This window comes from Phalacrocorax aristotelis, chromosome 8 (assembly GCF_949628215.1).
Source record: "Phalacrocorax aristotelis chromosome 8, bGulAri2.1, whole genome shotgun sequence".
In the NCBI taxonomy this organism is placed as follows: domain Eukaryota; kingdom Metazoa; phylum Chordata; class Aves; order Suliformes; family Phalacrocoracidae; genus Phalacrocorax; species Phalacrocorax aristotelis.
The window spans coordinates 8088843-8112965 of NC_134283.1; the positions used below are offsets into that span (position 1 = coordinate 8088843).

Sequence of the window (24123 nt, forward strand, 5' to 3'; positions counted from 1 at the left end):
TTTTTATTTTACCATTACATAATTCCTAAATTTCAACTTGCCTTACTGGAATTTCATGCCTGAAAATAATAGTTTAAACTCACAAATAAACAATTCTCCAAGTGAGTTCTGCATTGGGATGGAAGAGTATTTTAACTCATGTCTATTTGTTATTGAAACTATTCCTCCATACTAAATCTACTTTTGAGAGAATCATGTTAAGGAGGAACAGAGGATTGTGGTAATGTTTCCCTTCTAGCCTTGAAAGACTATTTAAATCTTTTCTACAACACGATATAGGCCGAATTGGATAGTGTGTAGGGGGATTAACACGTGGTATCCACACACCAACCCATTCATCACACTCTAACCTTTCAAGCTGTTCAGCACCCTCTCCTCACACATTATAGCCAGATTTTTCAGGGAGTAAAGGATAAGGAACCAGATGGAACCTGTGGGTTCTACATTTTCACTACTGAGGATTTATCTCTTCAACGGTTTTTAAACTTTCAAAGATGGCAATCCTACATCTCCAAAACCATGTATACAGAAAGCTTTTGGTGGGTTCAGTTTATTAGGCATAGATCCATTAAAAATTAAGCTCTTTGCCCTGAGAGTTAAATTGAGAACCTTACATTAGGCAGACCTCTACACTTGTTGGCTGTGTTTAGCACGGAGAGAATTTGGCAATTTGCTCTTCTATAAAAAAATTCCTGTTATGATGGGTGGGGGAGCTGCCTTGAGCTAATCAGTAGAAGTGGGAACGTGAGTCAGCCAAAGCTGCACCTCTCCTGAAATAGGTATATCAGACTTCCAGTCTCTGCAGTTAAATCTTATTAAAACCTGAGAAATAAACTCGAGAAAACAACGAAACCCCCAAAAAACCCCTTTACTGAACATTAACTTCGGAAAACAAACCTTTAGCTGCATGCCTATGCAGAGTAGCCTGTTCCTGCAGCCGTGCTTCAGAGCAGCGTCCTGAGTAGGGCAGCGAGCCCTCCCCCAGGGGCGCAGGAGACACCAGCCTCCCTCCGAAACCCGCCTGCGAGGCTGCTCCGTTGTCAACAGCGGCAGGAGGTGCCCTGCTCGCTAACTGCCTGCAAGGGGACACCACCGCCCCCTCTCCTCCCACCACTCCAGGGCAAGGTAAGCGAGAGCTGCTTCCTCTTCTGCCAGCCTCGTCCTCCTCAGCAAACCACGAAAATATAAATGGTCCTCCGGCTACTACAGCCACAAACCTCACCTTACTCAACATCTCTTTCCATTCTGAAGACAATGCCTTGAGCTGTCTTTAAAAGGAAAGCCAAAACCCCCCCGGCGTGAGGCTTTTCCTTCCATCACCAGCCTGCATCCCTCTCACAAGATGGCGGTTCCCTCGTGCCGTGCAGGCGGTGGAGTAGACCAGCCCGCCCTTGGCCTGAGGCGGCCGCTGCTCCTCACAGCCAGGTGCTGCGCCCCGGGTGCGGTTGTTCCAACTGAAGAGGCTGTGCTGCAGAGATGAGAAAGTAAGCAAAGTCAACGCCATCAGAAAATGTAAATACAGCAGGGAGAGAGGTGAGTAGAGGGATTAAAGAATCATACCTGTACGGTTTTTGTCATTAATCCAGCAGTTATTCTGTGTAAATGAGCAGCGAGACTCCTTTTGAAGTGTGTATCCTACTAGGTTGTAAGGCCTGGGCCTCTCTTTCTTCCTGATCATATACGTAATTATTTTTGGCAGAATTACTTGGCTTTCATGAGGAAAGTAGAAAAATACATCTGAAGTAGGCTCCTATCCTTGGAGATGACCATTTGTATATTTGAGTAGACTCCAAAACCTAACACTCCCTATAGTAATATGCATTAATTAGGGGCTCATGATCTCCCTATTTCTAATTTGTGTTCAGACATGATTTCAAGGTAAATGCTGTTTTACTCAGTCCTGCTCAAACTTGGTCCAGGTTAAGGTGCAACTTCAAGTTTAAAATAAAGAGAGAAGAATTTTGGAGCTCATTCCTCTCTAGGATCAACTGAGCAAGCTTTCAAGATCATGATTTTGGACTCACGGGGAATTTAGGTGCTTGAGTCCCCTTTATGAGTCTACATCTTTCTTAGAACCTGCCCCTGAGGCCCTCTAGTACAACAAGAGATTTACAATTCCTTGGGTGATATTGTTCATTTTGATCATAACTTCTTATGAGAGGGACCAGGGAGTTAACTGAGAAAAATTTTCCTTGTGGAAGAGAAATGTGAATTGTGAAACAAAATGGGTAGCCAGCTTTTTAATTTAAGCATAACTAATACTAAAGTGCTAAGTAGTGTTTGATTAATAAGAAACAGACTCAACCAATTATAAGACATGGAGTAAATGTTCTTTCACTGATTCCCTCAACCAACTTGCTCACAGTGATTAATTGTAATAGCGTTTTACATGTAGATGGATTTAAGCACGTGCATAATCTTATGAAAGATTGGCGTCTAAATCATGTCCAGAGGTCAAATTACTGTTCAGACTAATGATTCCCTACGTATTTGTTCAACTCCAGTTTATTGTGCCACTGCATCTAATGACAAGGGCTTAAATTTATATGTTAACAGCAAAAGCAAAGATTTTGAACAGAAACCTGTAGGAAGTAGCGTTTGTAGAGCTGCTGTGGACAGTCTTTATTTAAATAGATGGGTCAGTGACCTCCATCATCCTCGTATCTGTGCTCAGTGTTCCACTGTGCAGCACAATCCCTTGATTGAGAAGAGCTATTAGGAAACTCAGCCGGCTGAAAAATCTGACCTGCTGAACACTCTTAGGTACTTTATAATCAAATAAATGATCACATATATTCTCTGCTGACAGTTTATGGCTGTGATTGCAGAACTGCTGAATATTGTTAATGTGCCTACAGTTCTGTAATTAATTGTTTCTTCCGTTTCTGATTTACCTTCTTTAACAAGTTTATTTTACTTTAATATTTTTCAGGCCTGTAATCAACAGTACTCCAAGTTTCTCCCATAATATTGTCACAGACTTCCCTTGATAAGCTTGTTTTTAGCATTTGTAGCTCATATGTTGCATTTGGGACTTTTTTTTAATTTATTCTGGATTGTCATAGATGGGTTCAGAGTTCATCTTTCAGTTCATGCAGGGTTTCTCAAATACACATGAATCTAAAATAGGGTAATAGAGTATCTTTTTTAATGCTTACTTAAATATTGATTGCTTTTCTGTTCCTTTATTTGGTAACAATATTTCAAAAAGCACATAATTCTCAGAACCATAAACCATAAATTTATTTCAAGTTGCTCCACCCTTTTGAGTTAGGCAAACTGTAGTTAGCCTGAAACATAGATTTGCTGCTACGCTGTTTGCTACCCCCACGGTGTTATAGCAGACAAAAAAAAGTCACAAGCTATACTGTGGTGGAGGTAAAATGGCAACATTAGCTACTTAAGCAAAATGTGCTAGAATTGTGAATAAGGCTGAGCTATACCTTTGAGCTGTGTTTACCCTTTACCTTTGATGCAGCTAGGATAAGCAGAAAGACTTGCTTTAAAAGACAGTCATTTGGCTTCCGTAGAGCAAAATGATTAAAGGTCTATTAAAAGCTCTGTTCTCTTCTTGTTGAACATTATGATTTACCACTGGAAGGAGCTAGAGTAATGATGTTGAATTACTGAAGAAACCAGCATAGGGCCGGCAAAATGGTTAAATAATCTACGAGGAAAGGAAGAAGGGAATCAGAATCTTACCTGAGCAAAAGAAAAAGGAGTCAGTTATTTTCTGAGATGCAGAGAGCTGTGGTTCTGATTTAAAAATCCTTACATATGAAAAAAGGATCGTGTGAAAAGCAAGTATAATTTTAAAATGGAAATTATTTTCTTCTTTTAAAAAATAAATTATGTGGGTGGAAACAGAAGGAAGTTAGCAGAAAGAAAAAGCCACTCAGATAAAATAGATTGTCTGTCTCCTTTGTTAAGGCTACAAGGTCATATACAGGGACTGTTGCCTAAGTAATAAAGTGACTCACTTTATTAAGCAGATTTTTTAGTTTGTTTGTTTAAAACTCATCATTTTCATAGGGATGATCAAAATTGATCAGTAACTTGACAGAACTAGCCTTCTAGTCTGTCTGGGTTTTTTGGTTTTTTGTTTTGTTTTGTTTTTTAGGCTCTGTATGATGTAACAGAAATTCCAAGACAAATAACATTTAAACAGAATGAAAACTTTAACCTGCTTTGCTTACAAAAAATGTAGGTTTATTTTATAATCCAGGGGAAGGTCAAATGGGGGTATGCATGCAGTTGGGGAATCTTAGAGGCTAGCAGGGTGTTTAATCTGTCTATTTTATTGTAAAGTGCAGGAGATAACAGTTTATTTTAAACAGAGTGGTTTTGATACGCAACAGCCTGAAAATTCTGGATAGAGGAGCAGAGTCTAACATTTACAGCATGGAGAGTAGATTTGTTCTGACAAAACCTTCTTAGGTTCAGGCATTTTCCAAAAAGCAAGACGTGGCCCAGGAAATGCCACAGCCCAAGCTTAGCACAAGTCCTCAGCAAATTATAGCAGAAGACAGCTGGCCTGGTGCAAATATGGGCTGTAGATAAAGCCAAGAGTTGACTAAGTGGTGTTCCTAGTGTAGGCTTGTTCCAGCAACTTTTAAAATTGCTATCAGAACTCACGTTAGCTATATAATTAATGTCATCTTATATCTGTGTAAGGTAATGTACATACGTGATTTTAGATTAGGGTCTCAATCATGTAAGCCTTTTCTCACCAGAACTTGGTAGCCGACACATCCTTGTTGTGTCATGACTCATACTAATAGCATACATAAGCTTGATAGCTCATTTGATGCCACGTTTCTTCTCATGTTGCTCCATCATAGCAGGTTTGGGTGGGTTTTTTTCAGCTGCTTTGGTTTGGGTTTTTTTCCCCCCAGAAAAATTGATATTTCTATAACCTGACTTTTAGCTATGGCTAAGAGAACCATGTAATGTCAAGAGCCAAGAAGACCCAAGATCAGCACATGCTTAATGAGCTCTTTAATTTTTGCTTGTATCTGTTATTAGGATAGCACAGTTCCTGGCTGTCGTCTTTGTTCTTGTTTATAGCATCCTTAGGCAAAAGACTGATGAAGAATCAATCACCCAAACTGATTACCACCCTGTCTGGTCTCATTCAAGAACTACTGATGAGCTACGTACCTTTATCCCATCCTAATGTTCATTATTGATGTAGCAATAAAAGTTGCTTCACACTGAATGAGAAGTGGGTGGTGAAAAGAGTTTTATGCTTTGGTGAGGTTAACAGTTATTAAAAGACGAGAGAACCCTAGGTAATGCCATATGATTCAATGAAAATATCTTCCTTTTCTCAAGAATGGTGCAGGATGCATAACCCACAGAATGCAGTGTCAAATCATCTCTTGATTTAAGAGTCTGAAGCAAGTCCTCTACACTGCAGTTCCCTGTTCCGTGTTTCATACTGCTCCTTGCAACAGTCTTTTTTCTGCCTTATATTCTATGTAGCTATTTGTGTCCCTACAGTGTAACCCACTATTTTCCCGTTGTGATTTCATTTACTTGCACACTATACAAACCCACCTCACCAGGGCAGCAGGAAGGCAGGCCCTTTGCATTTAAAAGCTCTGTTCCCACATCAGCCTGATACATCTGACACCAGTGTCTTCTGATTTACTCCCATTTCCTGTATCTTGACAGTTGCTCAAGCACTGCATTTTGTTGAAGTTGCTCTTTTAAATTAAAGTATTTCAGAGCTGTGACTGCTCTCCTGTCTTTTAAGAAAAAATTATTGCAATGGTTGGGATTATAGTGCTATGGCTCTTAACTAATGGCTCAGGAAAGAAACTCTTATATGTCTTTTGGTGTTTCATTTATTTATCTGTTTTAGGCTGACCCTTTTTCTAGCTCTGTAATTTTACAGGGATAGCTAAGAATGTTCACCTGGAAAAGCTGCACCCAGCTTTTTTTAGACCGGTTTGGGCACAGGAGGGTGGTTGGGGAAGGGGTTTAAACAGGCATGTTTGTTTCTGTAAGCCTCTCTTCTGGTAATCCTCCGTAACATTTGTCTCTACTTTCATGGAACAGAAAATTGAAGCTTTTGGTTGTAATAGTACAATACAGAATGTCTGAAAAATGTTGATTCAAAAATATAACCATTTTAGATTATGGAGTTCATCAAAAGATGGGTCAAAATTTACTGACAATAATATCGACCTGATCACCTCTTCATGATTTAGTCTTTTCCCTGTAAGAGTAGCCACATGAAAGCCTTGCTAGCTCTTCTGTAGCCAAATCCTGCATTCTGTATGGTATATAAAGGCTATATAAATACAAAATCCTGTATATAGCTTATCTGGGACAGCGAGCTTCCTCAAGGACCATTAATAAGTCTGTAGGAACAATTCATTGTCTGAAATTAAAAACAAACAAAAACCTTTTTAGCTAGGCCTACACTCAAGTTTTTAAATATTTTGGAAAATCAGAAGTTAACCACCTTCTCTTCCTTCTTTTAACTCACTGGTTTGGTAGAATGCCTTTTTTTTTTTTAAATCAGCTTAAAATTATTTGCAACATTCAGTCTCTACTTGTAAGTAGTCGCTGGTCAGGATGGTGTTTTCCACAGAGTCTAGAAACTTAAAATTTATGCAGCCCCATCTATTAATGGATAAAAATTGCACTAAAGTTTTATTTATATGATAATACTATTTGATGCAGAAAGAGCAATAACTCACCAATGCATTTTTAAGCATTCATGCAAAGAAAAACAAGTAATATTTGTAAGACTGCAGAATTTGAGTTAATAATGAACCTCAATTTCAGTTCTACGTATGAAGATAGGTATTTAATGCTACTGCTGTAAGTGTGCATTTTATACCTGGACTTTTACTCCTGCATGCTGTTTCACAATCCATACTAGGCTTAACCAACAGAGATGATATTATGCCAAAGCTGCCTATGTTATGAGAAGTTGTCATGGTTTAACCCCTGCCGGCAACTAAGCACCACACAGCTGCTCGCTCGCTTCCCTCCCACCCCTGCTCCTCGTGGGATGGGGGAGAGAATCAGAAGAGTGAAAGTGAGAAAACTTGTAGGTTGAGATTAAAACAATAAGTAAAGCAAAAGCCGCACACACGCAAGCAAAGCAAAACAAGGAATCCATTCACTCCTTCCCATGGGCAGGCAGGTGTTCAGCCATCTCCAGGAAAGCAGGGCTCCATCATGCGTAGCAGTTACTTGGAAAGACAAATGCCATCACTCCAAATGTGTCCCCCCTCTTCCATTCTTCTTCCCCCAGCTTTATACGGTGAACATGATGTCATATGGTGTGGAACATCCCTTGGGTCAGCTGTCCTGGCTGTGTCCCCTCCCAGTTTCTTCTGCACCCAGCAGAGCATGGCAAGCTGAGAAAGTCCTTGACTAGTGTAAACACTGCTTAGCAACAACTGAAACATCTCTGTATAACCAACACTGTTTTTAGCACAAATCCAAAACACAGCCCCATACTAGTTACTGTGAAGAAAATTAACTCTATCCCAGCTGAAACCAGGACAGAATTATATGCATCTGTTCACAGTGATGTTGAATATGAAACTTCCTTCACTCGTAGAACTATTGATAAATAGGCATGACTAACAGGTTAGTTCTGTAGACATCATCTGAAAAATGATGAGAGAAACAGAGTGTGTGGTAACAATACTAGAAATTTTTATTTTCTGTTCAAGTATCCAGAAAAAAAGAGGGAAAAAAAAGACATAGCTAAAGAAAATGAGTTATTCACCAAGAGAAGGTGCCATACGATTGACTGACTGTAGATTTAGCAAGACAGTTAAGAACAGAAGAACACACCATTTCAAAAAATTCCTAAGGCAAAGTGAACTGTTCCATTTTCAGGTGCATGTGGGAGAAAAGTATATGAATAATTAATTTTATATAATATTTTTCCCATGCATTATTGAAAATATTAGTGCTGACTACAAATAATCACATGCTTTTTCCATTTTCCATTTTCATTTCCAGTTTTGTGATACACTTAATGTCTTCTGTTGATCTCATCAGCATAAAGACATCATATTGGATGTGTTTTACAGCTTACAGTATTTTTTTTGAAACTTGAGATGTGTGCTGGTTTTGGCTGAGAAGGGGTTAATTCTCATCACTGTGGGGGGTCGGCTACCTTTCCAGCTTCCCATGCCCTGCTGAGTGACTGGGGGCTGGGAGGGGCGGGGCCATGGTGGGGGCGGCTGACCCCGACTGGCCAATGGCAGGTTCATTCCATACCATGTGACACCATGACCAGCATATTAAGGGGGGGGCAGTTGCAGCTTGGGAGCGGCGTGGCGTCGGGTCGGTGGGCAGTGAGCGGCTGCGTCGCGTGGGGTTTGTTTCGGCGGTTCATTCCCCTCCCCCCTCCCTTCCCCTCTTCCCTTCCCCCCTCCCCCGGGGTTTTGCGCCTCTCGTTGTTCTCCTTTACATTGCATTTCTGTTGTTGTTTCTTTTAATTTTAATTATTAAACTGTTCTTATCCCAACCCACAAGCGTTACCCTTCTGATGCTCTCCCCCATCTACTGGTGGGGGAGTGAGCGAGCAACTGTGTGGGGCTGAGCTGCCAGCTAAACCACAACAGTCTTTTTGGCGCCCAACGTGGGGCTCAAGGGTTGGAGATAACAGCTGCTGGTCACAGCACCATGTTGTCCTTTTTGCAGTTGATATTAAAGATTGGTGTTGGTTTGTTTAGTCTGCTGGGTTCTGCTGTGATTAGTAACATTTTGCCTACGAGATTTGTTACACAAACACTCATTTTCAGCTTTATCTGGTATTTGGGGTTTTTGCTGAATCCATTACTGTACTTCGGATACCACCTTGTTGAGGCAATTAGCAATTATACCTCCTCCTCGGAGAGATTTTATATGGAGGAAATACAGAATAGTACCTTTGCAACTTTGTTCTATGATGTCTCTGCCTCTATTACAACAACCTTTTTGTATCTTGACATCCTTGGGTGGTTCAGGTACACTTATTGTTAGTTTTTGGGTATGTTGTTTTGGTTTTGACTAAGCAATTTAAGAATATCACCCAGAAATCTGCCCCGAGGCTTGATAGTTGCGAGTGGCAGGGCATGTGGGATAGCATGGGCAAATACCTAGGGCAGTGGGCACCCCCCGTGTTTTGGAGTTTCACCCCCGAACAAGTGCAGATTCCTAAAAAACTAGTAGAATATTTGGAGAAAGTATGTTGTTACGCTGGGAACTCCAGAGAGACACAGATAACTGCAACATGCTGGGGTCTGGCCCATGCATACCGAGCCCTGCTCAACAGTATTCAGTGCTCCCAAGGGGAAGAGAATGTCTCTGGATTGAAATGCAGAGTGACTGGCACTGTAGTCACTCCAGCCCTGATGACAGTCACTGCAGCCACTCAAACCCCCAGGACAAGCACTGCAGCCACTCAAACCCCTATGATAAGTACTGGAGCTGGCTCGAGAATCAACCTGTACCAGTATCAGTTGCCCCCATACACAAGACGAAATACTGGAAGCGGATGTCAACTTGTTTAGAACGGGATGATGAAGAACCAGGGCCATCACGGGGAGAGGAGGAAGAAGTCATAAATGAAATAGAGACCACCCGATCCCTGTCCTTGAGTGAGTTGCGAGATATGCGAAAAGATTTCAGCCGTCGTTCAGGTGAGCACATTGTCACCTGGCTGCTCCGATGCTGGGATAATGGGGCCAGTAGCCTGGAACTAGAGGGAAAAGAAGCCAAACAACTGGGATCCCTTTCTGGGGAAGGGGGCGTTGACAAAGCAATTGGGAAAAAAACCACAAGCCCTCAGCCTCTGGAGGCGACTCCTGTCTGGAGTGAAGGAAAGGTATCCCTTTAAAGAAGATGTTACATATCGCCCAGGAAAATGGACAACTATGGAGAAAGGCATCCAGTATCTAAGGGAATTAGCTGTGTTTGAGGTGATTTATGGTGACCTGGACGATCAACGGTCATCCAAAGATCCAGATGAAGCCTAGTGCACACGACCCATGTGGCGGAAGTTTGTACGGAGCGCACCATCTTCGCATGCAAACTCATTGGCAGTGATGTCCTGGAAAGATGACGAGACACCAACGGTGGCAGAGGTGATAGATAGACTCCGGGATTACGACACAAATCTCTCTTCCTCGCTCGTCTCTGCTGTGGAGAAGCTATCCCAAGAGGTCCAGCAACTCAAAGAAGCTATGTCCTGCTCCCCACCTCGACAGAGTAGTGTCTCAGCTGTTAGGAATAAGTGTCCTCTGGCTCAAAGGAAGGGATACACACCACGGGCCACCCTATGGTTCTACCTCTTTAACCACGGAGAGGACATGAGGAGGTGGGATGGCAAGCCTACTTTGACCCTACAGGCACGAGTGCGTGAACTGCAAAGAAGAACAGTCACTCAGGGAGGCTCTTCCAGGAAAGCTGCTGTTCCAGTTTCCAGTGAGCAAGTTCCCAGACAACGGAGTAAGAGCGCTGATTTTATTTCTAAGCATAATAGAGGGACTTCTGATTCACATTTACAGGAAGTGAGTTGTGACTGCCATGATCAGGACTAGAGGGGCCCTGCCTCCAGCCGGGTGGAGGAAAGGGATAACTGGGCTTACTGGACTGTGTGGATCCCATGGCCTGGCATGTCTGACCCACAGGAGTATAAAGCTTTAGTGGACACCGGCGCACAGTGCACCTTAATGCCATCAAACTATAAAGGGGCAGAACCCATCAGCATTGCTGGATTGACAGGGGGATCCCAAGAGCTAACTGTATTGGAGGCCAAAGTGAGCCTAACTGGGAATGAGTGGCAAAAGCACCCCATTGTGACTGGCCCAGAGGCTCCGTACATCCTTGGCATAGACTACCTCAGGAGAGGGTATTTCAAGGACCCAAAAGGGTACAGGTGGGCTTTTGGTGTAGCTGCCTTAGAGACAGAGGAAACTGAACAGCTGTCTACCTTGCCTGGCCTCTCCAAGCACCCTTCTGTTGTGGGTTGCTGAAGGTCGAAGAACAACAGGTTCCAATCGCCACCACAACAGTGCACCGGCGGCAATATCGCACCAACAGAGACTCTCTGATCCCCATCCATAAACTCATTCACCAACTGAGGAGCCAAGGAGTCATCAGTAAGACCCACTCACCCTTTAACAGTCCCATATGGCCAGTGCGGAAGTCTAATGGAGAGTGGAGGCTAACAGTAGACTATCGTGGCCTGAATGAAGTCACTCCACCATTGAGTTGTGCTGTGCCAGACATGCTAGAACTTCAATACGAACTGGAGTCCAAGGCAGCCAAGTGGTATGCCACAATTGATATTGCTAATGCATTCTTCTCAATCCCTCTGGCAGCAGAGTGCAGGCCACAGTTTGCTTTCACATGGAGGGGCGTCCAGTACACCTGGAATCAACTGCCCCAGGGGTGGAAACACAGTCCTGCCATTTGCCATGGACTGATTCAGACTGTACTGGAACAGGGAGAAGCTCCTGAACACCTACAATACATTGATGACATCATTGTGTGGGGCAACACAGCAGAAGAAGTTTTTGAGAAAGGAGAGAAAATAGTCCAAATCCTTCTGAAAGCTGGTTTTGCCATAAAACAAAGTAAGGTGAAGGGACCCGCACGAGAAATCCAGTTCTTAGGAATCAAATGGCAAGATGGACGTCGTCAGATTCCAATGGATGTGATCAACAAAATAGCAGCCATGTCTTCACCAACTAGCAAAAAGGAAACACAAGCTTTCTTGGGCGTTGTGGGTTTTTGGAGCATGCATATTCCACATTACAGTATGATTATAAGCCCTCTCTATCAAGTGACCCGGAAGAAGAATGATTTCAAATGGGGCCCTGAGCAACGACAAGCCTTTGAACAGATTAAACGAGAAATAGTTCATGCAGTAGCTTTCGGGCCAGTCCGGGCAGGACAAGATGTAAAAAATGTGCTCTACACTGCAGCCAGGGAGAATGGCCCTACCTGCAGCCTCTGGCAGAAAGCACATGGGGAGACCCAGGGTCGACCCCTAGGGTTTTGGAGTCGGGGATACAGAGGGTCTGAAGCCCACTATACTCCAACTGAAAAAGAGATATTGGCAGCATATGAAGGGGTTCGAGCTGCTTCAGAAGTGGTTGGTACTGAAGCACAGTTGCTCCTGGCACCCCGACTGCCAGTGCTGGGCTGGATGTTCAAAGGAAACATCCCCTCTACACACCATGCAACTGATGCTACGTGGAGTAAATGGGTTGCACTGATCACCCAGCGGGCTCGAGTAGGAAACCCCAGTCACCCAGGAATCTTGGAAGTGATCATGGACTGGCCAGAAGGCAAAGATTTTGGATTATCACCAGAGGAGGAGGTGACATGTGCTGAAGAAGCCCCAATATATAACAAACTGCCAGAAGATGAGAAGCAATATGCCCTGTTCACTGATGGGTCCTGTCGCCTTGTGGGAAAGCACCGGAGATGGAAGGCTGCTGTATGGAGTCCTACACGACAAGTAGCAGAAACTGCTGAAGGAGAAGGTGAATCGAGCCATTTTGCAGAGGTAAAGGCCATCCAGCTGGCCTTAGACATTGCTGAATGGGAAAAGTGGCCAGTGCTCTATCTCTATACTGACTCGTGCATGGTGGCAAATGCCCTGTGGGGCTGGCTGCAGCAGTGGAAGCAAAGCAGCTGGCAGCGTAGAGGCAAACCCATCTGGGCCGTCACATTGTGGCAAGATATTGCTGCCCGGGTAGAGAAACTGGTTGTAAAGGTACGGCATGTGGATGCTCACGTCCCCAAGAGTCGGGCCACTGAAGAACATTGGAACAACCAGCAGGTAGATCAGGCTGCCAAGATTGAAGTGGCTGAGGTGGATCTGGACTGGCAGCATAAGGGTGAACTATTTCTAGCTTGATGGCCCATGACACCTCAGGCCATCAAAGGAGAGATGCAACATAGAGGTGGGCTCGTGATCAAGGGGTGGTCTTGACCATGGATGGTATTGCACAGGCTATTCATGAATGTGAAACGTGTGCTGCAATCAAGCAAGCGAAGTGGGTAAAGCCTCTGTGGTATGGGGGACGATGGCTGAAATATAAATATGGGGAGGCCTGGCAAATTGACTATGTCACACTCCCACAAACTCGTCGAGGCAAGCGCCATGTGCTTACAATGGTAGAAACAACGACTGGCTGGCTGGAAACATATCCTGTCCCCCATGCCACTGCCCGGAACACTATCCTGGGTCTTGAGAAACAAGTCCTGTGGCGACATGGCACCCCAGAGAGGATTGAGTCAGACAACGGGACTCATTTCCGAAATAGCTGCATAGACACCTGGGCCAAAGAGCACAGCATTGAGTGGGTGTATCGCATCCCCTATCACGCACCAGCCTCTGGGAAAATGGAACGGTACATGGACTGTTAAAAACTACACTGAGAGCAATGGGGGGTGGAACATTCAAGCACTGGGATACACATTTAGCAACAGCCACCTAGTTAGTCAACACAAGGGGATCTGCCAACCGAGCTGGCCCTGCCCAGTCAGAAATCCTACATAGTGTGGAAGGGGACAGAGTCCCTGTAGTGCAAGCAAAAAGTATGCTGGGCAAAACAGTCTGGGTTCTTCCTGCCTCCGGCAAAGGCAAACCCATTCGTGGGATTGCTTTTGCTCGAGGACCTGGGTGCACTTGGTGGGTGATGCGGGAGGATGGAGAAATCTGATGTGTGCCTCAAGGGGATTTGATTTTGGGTGAAAACAGTCAATGAACTGAATGGCACACTGTGAACTGCTATATAATACTGTGTGTCACCTCTGTGTTGTATCAATGATATCAGAGTACGAGCCTCCCAACCCATGGAAGATCAACTGTGAAACAAGCTGTGCAGCAGTGATGGAATGATGACTGACTCGGTATGCAGCAATCCAACGCCACACACACCACCTCTCCCACCCTGAAAGCCTGATACGGCAGATGGAGCTCAGAGTCATGGACTGGGTGAACTCAATGGACATTTTAATGGACATTTTACAGAGAAGGTCCATGAACTAAGGGAATGATGTCTGTGTATTATGTTAAAGGATGGGAAGGGGAGGGGTGGTGGTTAGTACGGTTGTATTGCATCATATGGGACCTGGGCATGGTGTAAACGGTATGGAATAAGGGGTGGGGAATGTGCTGGTTTTGGCTGAGAAGGGGTTAATTCTCCTCACTGTGGGGGTCGGCTACCTTTCCAGCTTCCTGTGCCCTGCTGTGTGACTGGGGGCTGGGAGGGGCGGGGCCATGGTGGGGGCGGCTGACCCCGACTGGCCAATGGCAGGTTCATTCCATACCATGTGACACCATGACCAGTATATTAAGGGGGGGGCAGTTGCAGCTCGGGAGCGGCGTGGCGTCGGGTCGGTGGGCGGTGAGCGGCTGCGTCGCGTGGGGTTTGTTTCGGCGGTTCGTTCCCCTCCCCCCTCCCTTCCCCTCTTCCCTTCCCCCCTCCCCCGGGGTTTTGCGCCTCTTGTTGTTTTCCTTTCCATTGCATTTCTGTTGTTGTTTCTTTTAATTATTAAACTGTTCTTATCCCAACCCACGAGCGTTACCCTTCTGATGCCCATCTACCAGTGGGGGAGTGAGCAAGCGACTGTGTGGGGCTGAGCTGCCGGCTAAACCATCACAAGATGACATACAAATATTTTAGGAGATGATTCATTACAATAGAAATTCTTTATATCAACATTCCACTGTTGGGGGGGGAATGTTCTTTCCCCATAGGAATGACATAAAAATTAAAAGCATTTGCTAAATCATATTTTCATAAATGCCTAAGCTTAGTAGCACAGCTCATTAGTTTCGTGACTCACCTTTTATGATATTCTTGAAATCTGTTGACTCTTCAGTAGTATGTATTATCATGTTAAGAATGCTCCTTGCTACAAAACTACAATATGATTTGAAGTTCAGATGAGGGTTTCACAAATAAGACGCATCATACCTTATGTGGATCACCAGGGGATAAGACACTAGTTACCAGTGAGTGACACATTTCTCACAAGTAGCTGACTCACCTCCTACTACAATTAAGAGCAAAATCCCAATGCTGATGACATCACTGATAGAGTCAGTTCCATGACGTTTGTGTCGACAGAATCTGTGCTATGTACTTGAGCAGGTTTAGGGTTTTGTAGTCTTAATTAAAAGAATGGTAAAGGAGTATTCTACAGTGTAAGCAGCAAGAGCTAGCAAGTGAATTTTTTATTAATCTACAAATAAAATTCATATGAATCAGCATATAAAATATCTGATTAATGCCTGATATAGGGCTTTTTTTTTCTTCTACGACTAAATCTAAAGGTATATGAATTTAGCAACTACCTGCAGGTGAGGAGAACATAGTGCACTAGAATCGTAAGGGTTTTGGATACAAATACCATTCACAAAACTTTTAAGAATGGAGAGGTATTTCTGATAAATTCCCCACAATAGAGTTTTTAAGTTAAAGAAAACATATTAATACCGTTATAATTGATCTACTATAAGAAGGTATCTGAAAAAGGGCAATAATGTGAACCTACTGTCAGAAAATAAGCATGCATATTGCATCAATAAAGTTTCATAAAGCCCCGGGATTCCATTAATCTTGTTTTATTGAAGACACCTGATTATTTCTATTGAATCAATAGGTTCATAAGCTGTAGTTCATGCTGAACAATAAATGAGGAATGCTGTAGTTTAAATATAACTGAAATTCATTATTGGACCCTTTTGGATACAACACATTGATTAGTATTATTTTTTTGTTAAAGTCTTATTGCTTGAGAAACTCTTCTTTTATGAAAACAATCATTCTTGTCTTTAGTATGTCTAAAAATTCCTTTGACCCTGTGCTTTAGTGACCTACTTTTTTTGATTTTATTGAAAGTTGAAATGCACCATGATCCATCAGTTACTCAGTCTTGATTCTGTATACATGGAGGTCAATTATAGGACCTTCATACAACATTAAGAATTGCATTCATAGTTTTCCACTCAAATAAGTATTTAAAAATTAAATAAACTTAACACTTTAAGCAGTATGGAAAAAGCAATTTTAGTTTGCTGGGAAGAAATGAGAGCTTCCTAGAATTGTTTATTATCACTAATATTTACCTTCTTGAACAAAGAATGACAGTTATTATTCCTTTTACTATGTTTTTCTGGATTCAGCCTCCATTATTATCTCTGGGTTTCATTTTAAAATGGAGCACAATAGTTGCTCAAATCCAGGAACTCCTGAAATCAAAGAAGTGAATATTGCAGGTCAGACCTCTGCGTCGTGTAAACTAAAACCTAGCACAGAGCTGAGGGTCAGAGTGGGAGAGTTAATCTCTTTGGCTTCTTAATAAACAATAACAATTTTCCTTTACTAGCAAATTATTTTTGGTGATTTGTCTATAGTGAGAAGTATGTTATTGATATCTTTTATTATCAAGCTTCAGTTATTCATGTAAGCTTTCATTCCAGTCAGTTACAGTTCCACCACTTCCAATCCTATTCTCTTAACAAAACCAAGCAAGCAAGCAAACAGACAAAAAAAGTCCCAAACCATCCCACAGTTATAGTCTGTAAAATATATGTGAAAAAAATATTGAGCACATCATGTGTTCTTAAACTTTCTCTCTCAATATTAATTTGGGTTTTTTCCCTGCTTACAGTCCACCATTTTAATTTCTAGAGTCCTTGTTAAGAATCTGAGTTAGCATCTTTGCAGGAAATGTTCTAAGGAGAGTTAAATTATTGATTCTAGTTGAAGCAAATTGAACGACTGCTAATTTCCATTTATGCATAGATTCCACCTCTTCTTTACTCTGGCCTTTGAAGTCTTGCTTTTTCAGACTCGCTGTTAAACAGAATTTGAAGGAGGAGGAGGAAGGTCTAGTCCAGGTGAAGAACAACAAGGAATGTGAGTTTCCCAGAGCTTTGAGGTAACTGTGTCAAGGCCGCCTTTTACAGTGAGTTCCCCAAAGAAAATCAGGGCAGGATAATCTGTATTTTAAATAGCGAAAAGGTACTAAACAAGACAGATTGGAAATTAAAGGTGTTTTAAAAGGATCTTTTTCTTCCCTGCTCTTGCATGTAGTCCCCTACTTGGAGTTTCAAATTAAATTAACTCACTTTGTGTTCATCAAACGCTGATCCTCAACTATTTCCTTCAGCCTCAGGAGCCTGGCTGACTGCTTCCTGCTCCCTGCAACAGTCTCTCCCAGGCTAATCCCAAGAATACTGTAAGAAACAGAAGCTGAAACTGAATATTCTTCAAAATTCCTCAGTATAATGGCCACAGATTTAAAAAATATGCCATTCCATTTTACAGTTATGAAGGATAAATAATCCAATTATTTTTCAGAAGGGGGAGAAGGGAGCAAGCTGGTGTGTGTAGGTAGGAAAACTACTTACTTCTGAGATCTTTGCACTGTGACTCCCACATTACTTTTACACAGTTTTATTGTTGCAAGGCTTTGAAATTTAGAGCTATTACTTTTATTATCTTAATGTACCACTCCTCTCTCCCTCCTCCCAAAGAAGGCTCTATTAACACTAGTGCAGGTTGATCTCTCTTTCTCCTTCCCACCCTTCCCACCGAATATGATTGCTTTTAAAAAACTAGAAGGGAAGGAAGATTTCCTCTTCCTCCCCCACCCTCCCCCCCATATCTCATTGAAAAGGTTTTGTAGATTGAAGGTGAGGAGAAGACCAAGTTTAAGTTAACTAAACACAAAAGATGCAAAGAAAAGCAATTGTTATTATATCAGCTTGACAAGAGGGAGAAAAGTGTAATTTCAAGCAAGGTTTTACACCTTATTCTTCCTATTAAAGGCAATCAAGATTCAAAGTGGTAGAAAATGCAGGAATAGGCTTTTGGGGAATTTTTGATGGTTTCTCTACGAGGCATCATAAAATGTCTTTTGCTGGCCGCAATCATCTTCATATTCTTGAAATCTTAGAGTCAAAACTGGTCATTTTAGTTGTCCATATGTGTTAGTTATCGTAATTAATTCTGCTCTAAGCAGGATGCAGTAGATTATTTAGGGAGGAACCATGTAGTGTCATAATTAACACGAAGTTCAAAACCTAATAAGATCAAATGGGAAAATAGGCTGTCGTCAGTGGCAGGGTCAGGCTGTAAGCACGCAGGTACAGAGAAGGACTGCAGCTTTTCAGTATCTTTGCAGTTTCTGTGCTAGTCCTCTCCAGGTCAGGATGATTTGTTGTAAATCTGTATTGTGAAAAATAGATGGCATCTTCAATAGATTCTTTTCTGATTGTAAGAATGAATTTCTCACCTGTGAAGAAAGACTGTTGGTTGCCTCCTAGACTACTATAAGTAGCTATTTCAGGAGCAGTTTCACCATAGTCCTGCTTGATTGACAAGATCACTTCATGTAGTGAAAAAAAATTGTTGTTGTTACCAGGGGTATTTTGTCATGGGAAATTTCTCTGGGAATATTTTTTTCTCATTACTGTACACAATTGGCAAAGTCTGTCTGTGCAAGACTTCCAGCTCAATTTTGAAAACCCAAGAGGCCTGAATAATTCAGATAATCTGCAGATAAACAAGCTGACTTTGTGGCACTTATCTGAGTTGCCAAACCTATTGAGGCTTTGTCATCAAATTCTCATTTACCAAAGAGTTATAAGATTTGTTAATGTTATATAATTCATCACTCCACTCTGCTGGATGGTGCTTTAAGAGCTCAATTCTCTCTTCACAAAGTTGCACTGATTTTAAACCACAGCAATTTTGGTAGATTTCGTTCTAAACTGACTCTGAGGGAAGAATCAGGCTCTTAATGTTTCCTGTGAATAATATATCAGTACTGTGAGTCACAGCAGCAAACTCCTAAGCATAATAGGTCAGATACAAAGTTGTCGATTTTCTATATTGTTCTTGTCATGGGAGGAACTGCCAACTACTTTTAGTTTTAAGGCCTCTTTCCACTACTGGAGCTCTGCAAAGCGGTCAGAGCGTACCTGCAAGTTCAAGTGAAGATTTTCATTGCTTTTGCTCGTTTGGAAATAAAGGCACAAGACTGACACAGCTAGAATCACACTCCTTCTCCCCCCCCAAAAAAACCCATCACACTTGGACAGGCAGAGCAGGTTTTAGAACTCTTTAAGCATTTGATTGTGGGACAAATTTGTGGCTACAATTACTTCCCTTATGTATGCCAGCTGGGTAAGTAAACATTGAAATGCCAAGGTATGATAACTTATCACACAACTATCTGTATAGTCACAGTAACTGCATATCTGGAATATCTGAAAGTCTCTCCAACAAGAGGAAGAACTGAACCCACGTAAAATAATTTTACATTAAAACTCATGCAAAACGCTAAAGTTTACTTTGTGCTACAATATCTATTTGTGCCAATGCTCAGTTTCTTACCTCCCTAAAATTCTGAAAGCTCGTGGTTTAATTAGTTTAAAATAAAACTTTTGAGAGGGCAAACTAGCCACCACAATTCCATCCTTTAATAGCTTTATGAAAATATATTCTTTGGTAGGGCAGAATCATTCACAGCATAACTGTGGTATTTTTTAACTGCTTTAACTGTGACCCCAGCTATCCTCATCCAGATTAGCTAGTTTTGCTGAGTAGCTTCCAGTCAGTTTTAAATAAGCTTGATTAAAGTCTTCCCTAGCACAAAATGCCGGTCAAGGCTGTTCTAGTGTTAAGTCTAGTGACTAGGAGGCTACCCCTGGTCAAGCCCTATGTTCAGGAAGAGAAGAGGGTAATGCAGAGCCTTTTGAGGATAGGAATCTTTAGGGAATTGGATACATTTGTTTTAAGAATCTTGAGTACTGAGTATCTGAGCCATTGTTTTCACTCAGTTCTACTAAAAAAATGATTCCCTGAATCCTGAGGTTTGGGGTCAGCTATGTTAAGAAATACTCAAGCTCCATTAATAAGGATCTCTAAAAAAACTTTGAGTTTTCCTGATCAAACTAAGGTTTGCTATTCAGTGATACCAAACTACTTCTCTGGCCCAGACCTGTGGCTCTTCTTTCCTATTGCTTTTCCTCATATGGCAAAGAGTGTATTTGGATGAGGAAAATACGCTGAAGAGAGGCAGATAGATGCAGAGTTACACACCTGTACATGTATTTTATGCAAGAATGTGCATCCATTCTCTCACCACTCCCCTCAAGTGTCTCAGCATGGTGTATTGAACAATGTGACCAATCTGCATTAGTCCTTTCCTTTCCATCAAGGTTTCTTTCCGAGACACTTGGAAAGATTTGAGTCAAGAGAAGGCATATACTATCCAGAGACCTGGCTTCAGTAAGTCTCTCTGTAGCTTTGCAGTAATGCTGGCTGACTGCACAAGTGTTCCATTAACAAACTGCCTTACCCTTTCCCTTCCACTCTCTGCGTTTAGCCCAAGTACATTATGACAAGTTCACATCTTTTCCCCTCTCCTTGCATGTATTCAGCAAGTCTGTGCTTAATGTCTGTGGAGCTTCCTTCCTTTGCTTCCACATGTTTTTGCCTCTCCACCACCACCTGTTATGAGTTAGCCTGAATGCCCTTCGCACATTAGCATTTGCTATACTGTATTATTGACTAACCAAAGTACTCTCTCTTCTTAACTTTGATTAGGTAGGGTGCAGAAGCACAGAACTGAGGGTTATTAAGTTTTAACTACCAACATGGTATGTGGGACAGCACTTCAGCTAATGCTAGTATTTATCATATCTTGTTTCAGACACCGTCAGTCTTGTCTTACCTTGCCTTCTGCTTCTCTTTAGACAAAACAACTAATTCTAGCTTTCCAAAGTGCTGTTTCAGTGGGTGAACATGTTTGGTATTTCCCCCCTGACTTATAGGCCTAAATCTCACAAACTTCTTAAACTGAAACATACATCTTCCAAGGATTCCTCAGATTCTCCAAAATAATCATCTGCATCAGAAACACTCCTTTCTGGCTACCCATTTTTCCCTCAAGGGGTCTGCTTTAATCATACGTATGCTTCCCAATTTCTTCAGCATTTCCTTCACTGGAATAGTTAGGAGCTGAAGTGAGTCTGAACTCCAGCTCCTGCTGAAATGGTCATCCTGAAATACTAATCCTTTAACTGACTTTGGAAATCTCTCGTTTAAAGAGTCAGCACCTTCACAGAGATACCCTACTAGCTTGTTCCCCTTCTGTTAGAAATCTTGCTTTCCTGTGATTTGAAGCTTAAATGTGTTTGGAATTCCGTAAAAAGTGTCTTTTACTGCCAGAACCATGGCAGCAAGTAAAAGTAGAAGGGTTTTCGGACATAGAGTAGTTCAGATTCTCGTCTCATGTCTAACAGTATGAGTGATTCTGTTACACTGAAAAGCAATAAAAGGTTTGACACTGTGAGGTGGGACTGGCCACTTTACACTACAGAGCACTGATCTCTATAACTGCAGACTTTGTTATATTTTGCCAGATATGACTTATGTTTATGACTGTCTGTGCTCAAGCCATACTAGTTTTTGTTATTTCATTCATGAAGAGTTTTAGGAAACAGTTTCTGTAAGCAGTGTAGTACCAGTGCTGAAATGGTGACCGAAACAATACAGTGCAAGTTATGAAGGTCCTACAGCTGAGGAGAAAAAGAAATTCATTGTAACAAATACAAAGCATTATTTTCTCCAGTTGCTGAACATGGACTAAGACCAGTAGTTGTCTAAAACCTAACATGAAAAGAGGTTGGGTTGTCATTATTAAATAGAGTATTATGAACAAATCCTGTCCTGAAATAGTAACACAGATTGATGAATACTTTTCTTTTTAATCAGCTGAATGTTATTTATATTTTACAGGGTTAATTCAACAGGTGTCAAAAGCTCTCCACAAATCCTTAATCTAGTCCGTTCCTACACATGGAACCTTGAAGTCTCTTTTCGTCTTTTATACCCTTCAGATGCTTATTCAATACTCTGCCTCTTTTACACTTTTTGTCCAGTTTGACTTGAGCCATGATTGCCTTCCTGTTCCACCACCACCACCACATTGTCTGTCAGTTATAAAAAAGAGAAGAAAGTTTTAAATACCTCTGCCAATCTGTTTGTATTTTGTGGTGCTGTTAGCTGTTTGCCATGTGCAGTTTCCTCCAGTGATTCACAGACAACAGTGAATGGAGTTTTCATCTAAATGAGTATAATTAACTGTGTTTGGTGGATAGGTATTTGAGTTTTTGTAAATGTCAAGCTCCTTACAGACTGGAGCTGCTGTTAAACAGCTAAACATATGTGTATATTACCTTAGTGAATAAATGCATGAACTGTCACACAAAAAAATAAACCTATGTTTTGTAAATGAATGTAACTGAGGAATATGTACTTTTTCCTTATACTATTGCAAGCAGAAGAAATGAACTTATGTAAAGCAAATACAGGGGAGTTTTTGCTCATCTGAACGTAACAGTCATAGTAGAGGAATAATGCACCTATCAGGAGGATCCTTTTTAGCTATCTCTTTTTTTGTACAGGATTGGGGGAATCAGTATCAGTCATAATGACTACTGAGCTATAGTATAATGACTCTCTTACATTATTTATAGCAGTTACCTAGTGTCCATTTCTAAAGAGACAAATTATTTGTCTGATCCAGAAAACAGTTTGAAATACCATCCTCTATTACTTAAGCTGCATCACAGCTTGCACTGGGTAGCATGTCCAGCCATTTCAGTTTAAAATGAACCTTTGGTCTGACCGGTTTCCTGCCTTTTCTGTAGCAACTATTAGCAATGTGGGGATTAGCACTTTCAGGTGTCCTGGTTATTCAGGTTGTAAATGCTACTTATTGGCAAAAGTTTTAAGAGTTTGTTGATTTTACAATACCAGACAAATCTTGTATGACTCTTAAATTTAAACTTTAGGTTCAATAATTGATGTTATTACTAACCCTTAGTGTTCTGGTAAACTTTCCTGTTTCGGCCTATCAGTTACAACCATGGGCAGTGTCAGAGTCTGGAACTGGTTTTGGGCTACTGTACTAGTAACTTGAATATTTCCAGCTTTATTAATGATACCTTTGGAGTACTTGTGTCAATATGCAATAATTGGACCTGAATTTATGCTAAAATTAATTGTATCAATGGTCCCATTGATGTCAGCTGCTTTGTGACTTGGTCCTTTTGCTTTCTCTCCAGAGTTAATGTTAAAAATATGTTCTTTATGATGGTCAGAAATGTCATGTGAGAATTTAGATGGATTTGCTTAAAAAAAAAAAAAGAATTGAGCAATATTACATTTCCTTAAGAAAGGCAACAAAGAAAACCATTATTAAAACAAACAGCGCTGCACACACCCCTCTCCCTAGAGAAGGGGTAAGACAGTAAACAGCACATCAACAGATATTAGTCACACTGCTGAATGTGCTACTGGAAGATGCATACAACAGGAATTGACACAACTTGAAAATCTATATGGTACAGAATATAATAGATGGATTTGGGGATATGGCACTAGAGGAGTCTACTGATCTGACACAATTATCCTGTGTAGGCAAAATGATAACAGATCACAGTGTTGAAGAAAAAATGAAGAGCAAACAGTTCCTGTTTTATTTTCTAATTAAATGCTGTGGTTTCTACTGTTGTAGAAAATGCATGGGGTAACTAGATTTTACATTTTACAGTAGTCCTTGAAAAACATGTTGGTTGGTTGTTTTTTTAAATTTAATCAGTTATTTTTGAGCTTCTCCCAATCCATTTGTTTCTTCATGTTAAGCTACTATTTTTCAAGGATGGAAAAATAATTTTTAAATTAGTGCATTCCTATACTGTGAAATTTTTAATTTTGAAGTCTAGCAGTAGTCATAAACACAACAAAAATATACTGAAATATTTTAAATAAATATTGGAATTTCAAAAATATTTTTTTAGTATCAGTTCCTTATTTATACACCTAAATAGAAGCAAATCTTTTCTGACAACCTGCTGCAATTATGGATGCAGTGCAATTGAAGATCTCCTCCTGTGGAACTCCTTTGAAAAGGTGTTGATAGCCTGTGTGACAAGAAGTGCCTGTGCTCCCTCAGAAGCAGAGTTTAACACAGTTCTAGAGTTATGTTACACTGTCAAAGAAGACACTGAAACATGGCCATTAGCTGCATGCTACGATGTAAAATAAATTGTGATCC

General features: G+C 41.4%; 1 long non-coding RNA gene across 1 annotated transcript in view; it reads left to right on the forward strand.

Moving 5' to 3' along the window:
- Window positions 1-1100: 1100 nt before the first annotated feature.
- LOC142060737 (uncharacterized) overlaps window positions 1101-24123 on the forward strand; it is a 115188-nt gene continuing 92165 nt past the window's right edge. Inside the window, exon 1 of the long non-coding RNA XR_012661898.1 lies at window positions 1101-1533. This is a non-coding gene — a long non-coding RNA (uncharacterized LOC142060737). The remainder of the gene's footprint in view (window positions 1534-24123) is intronic.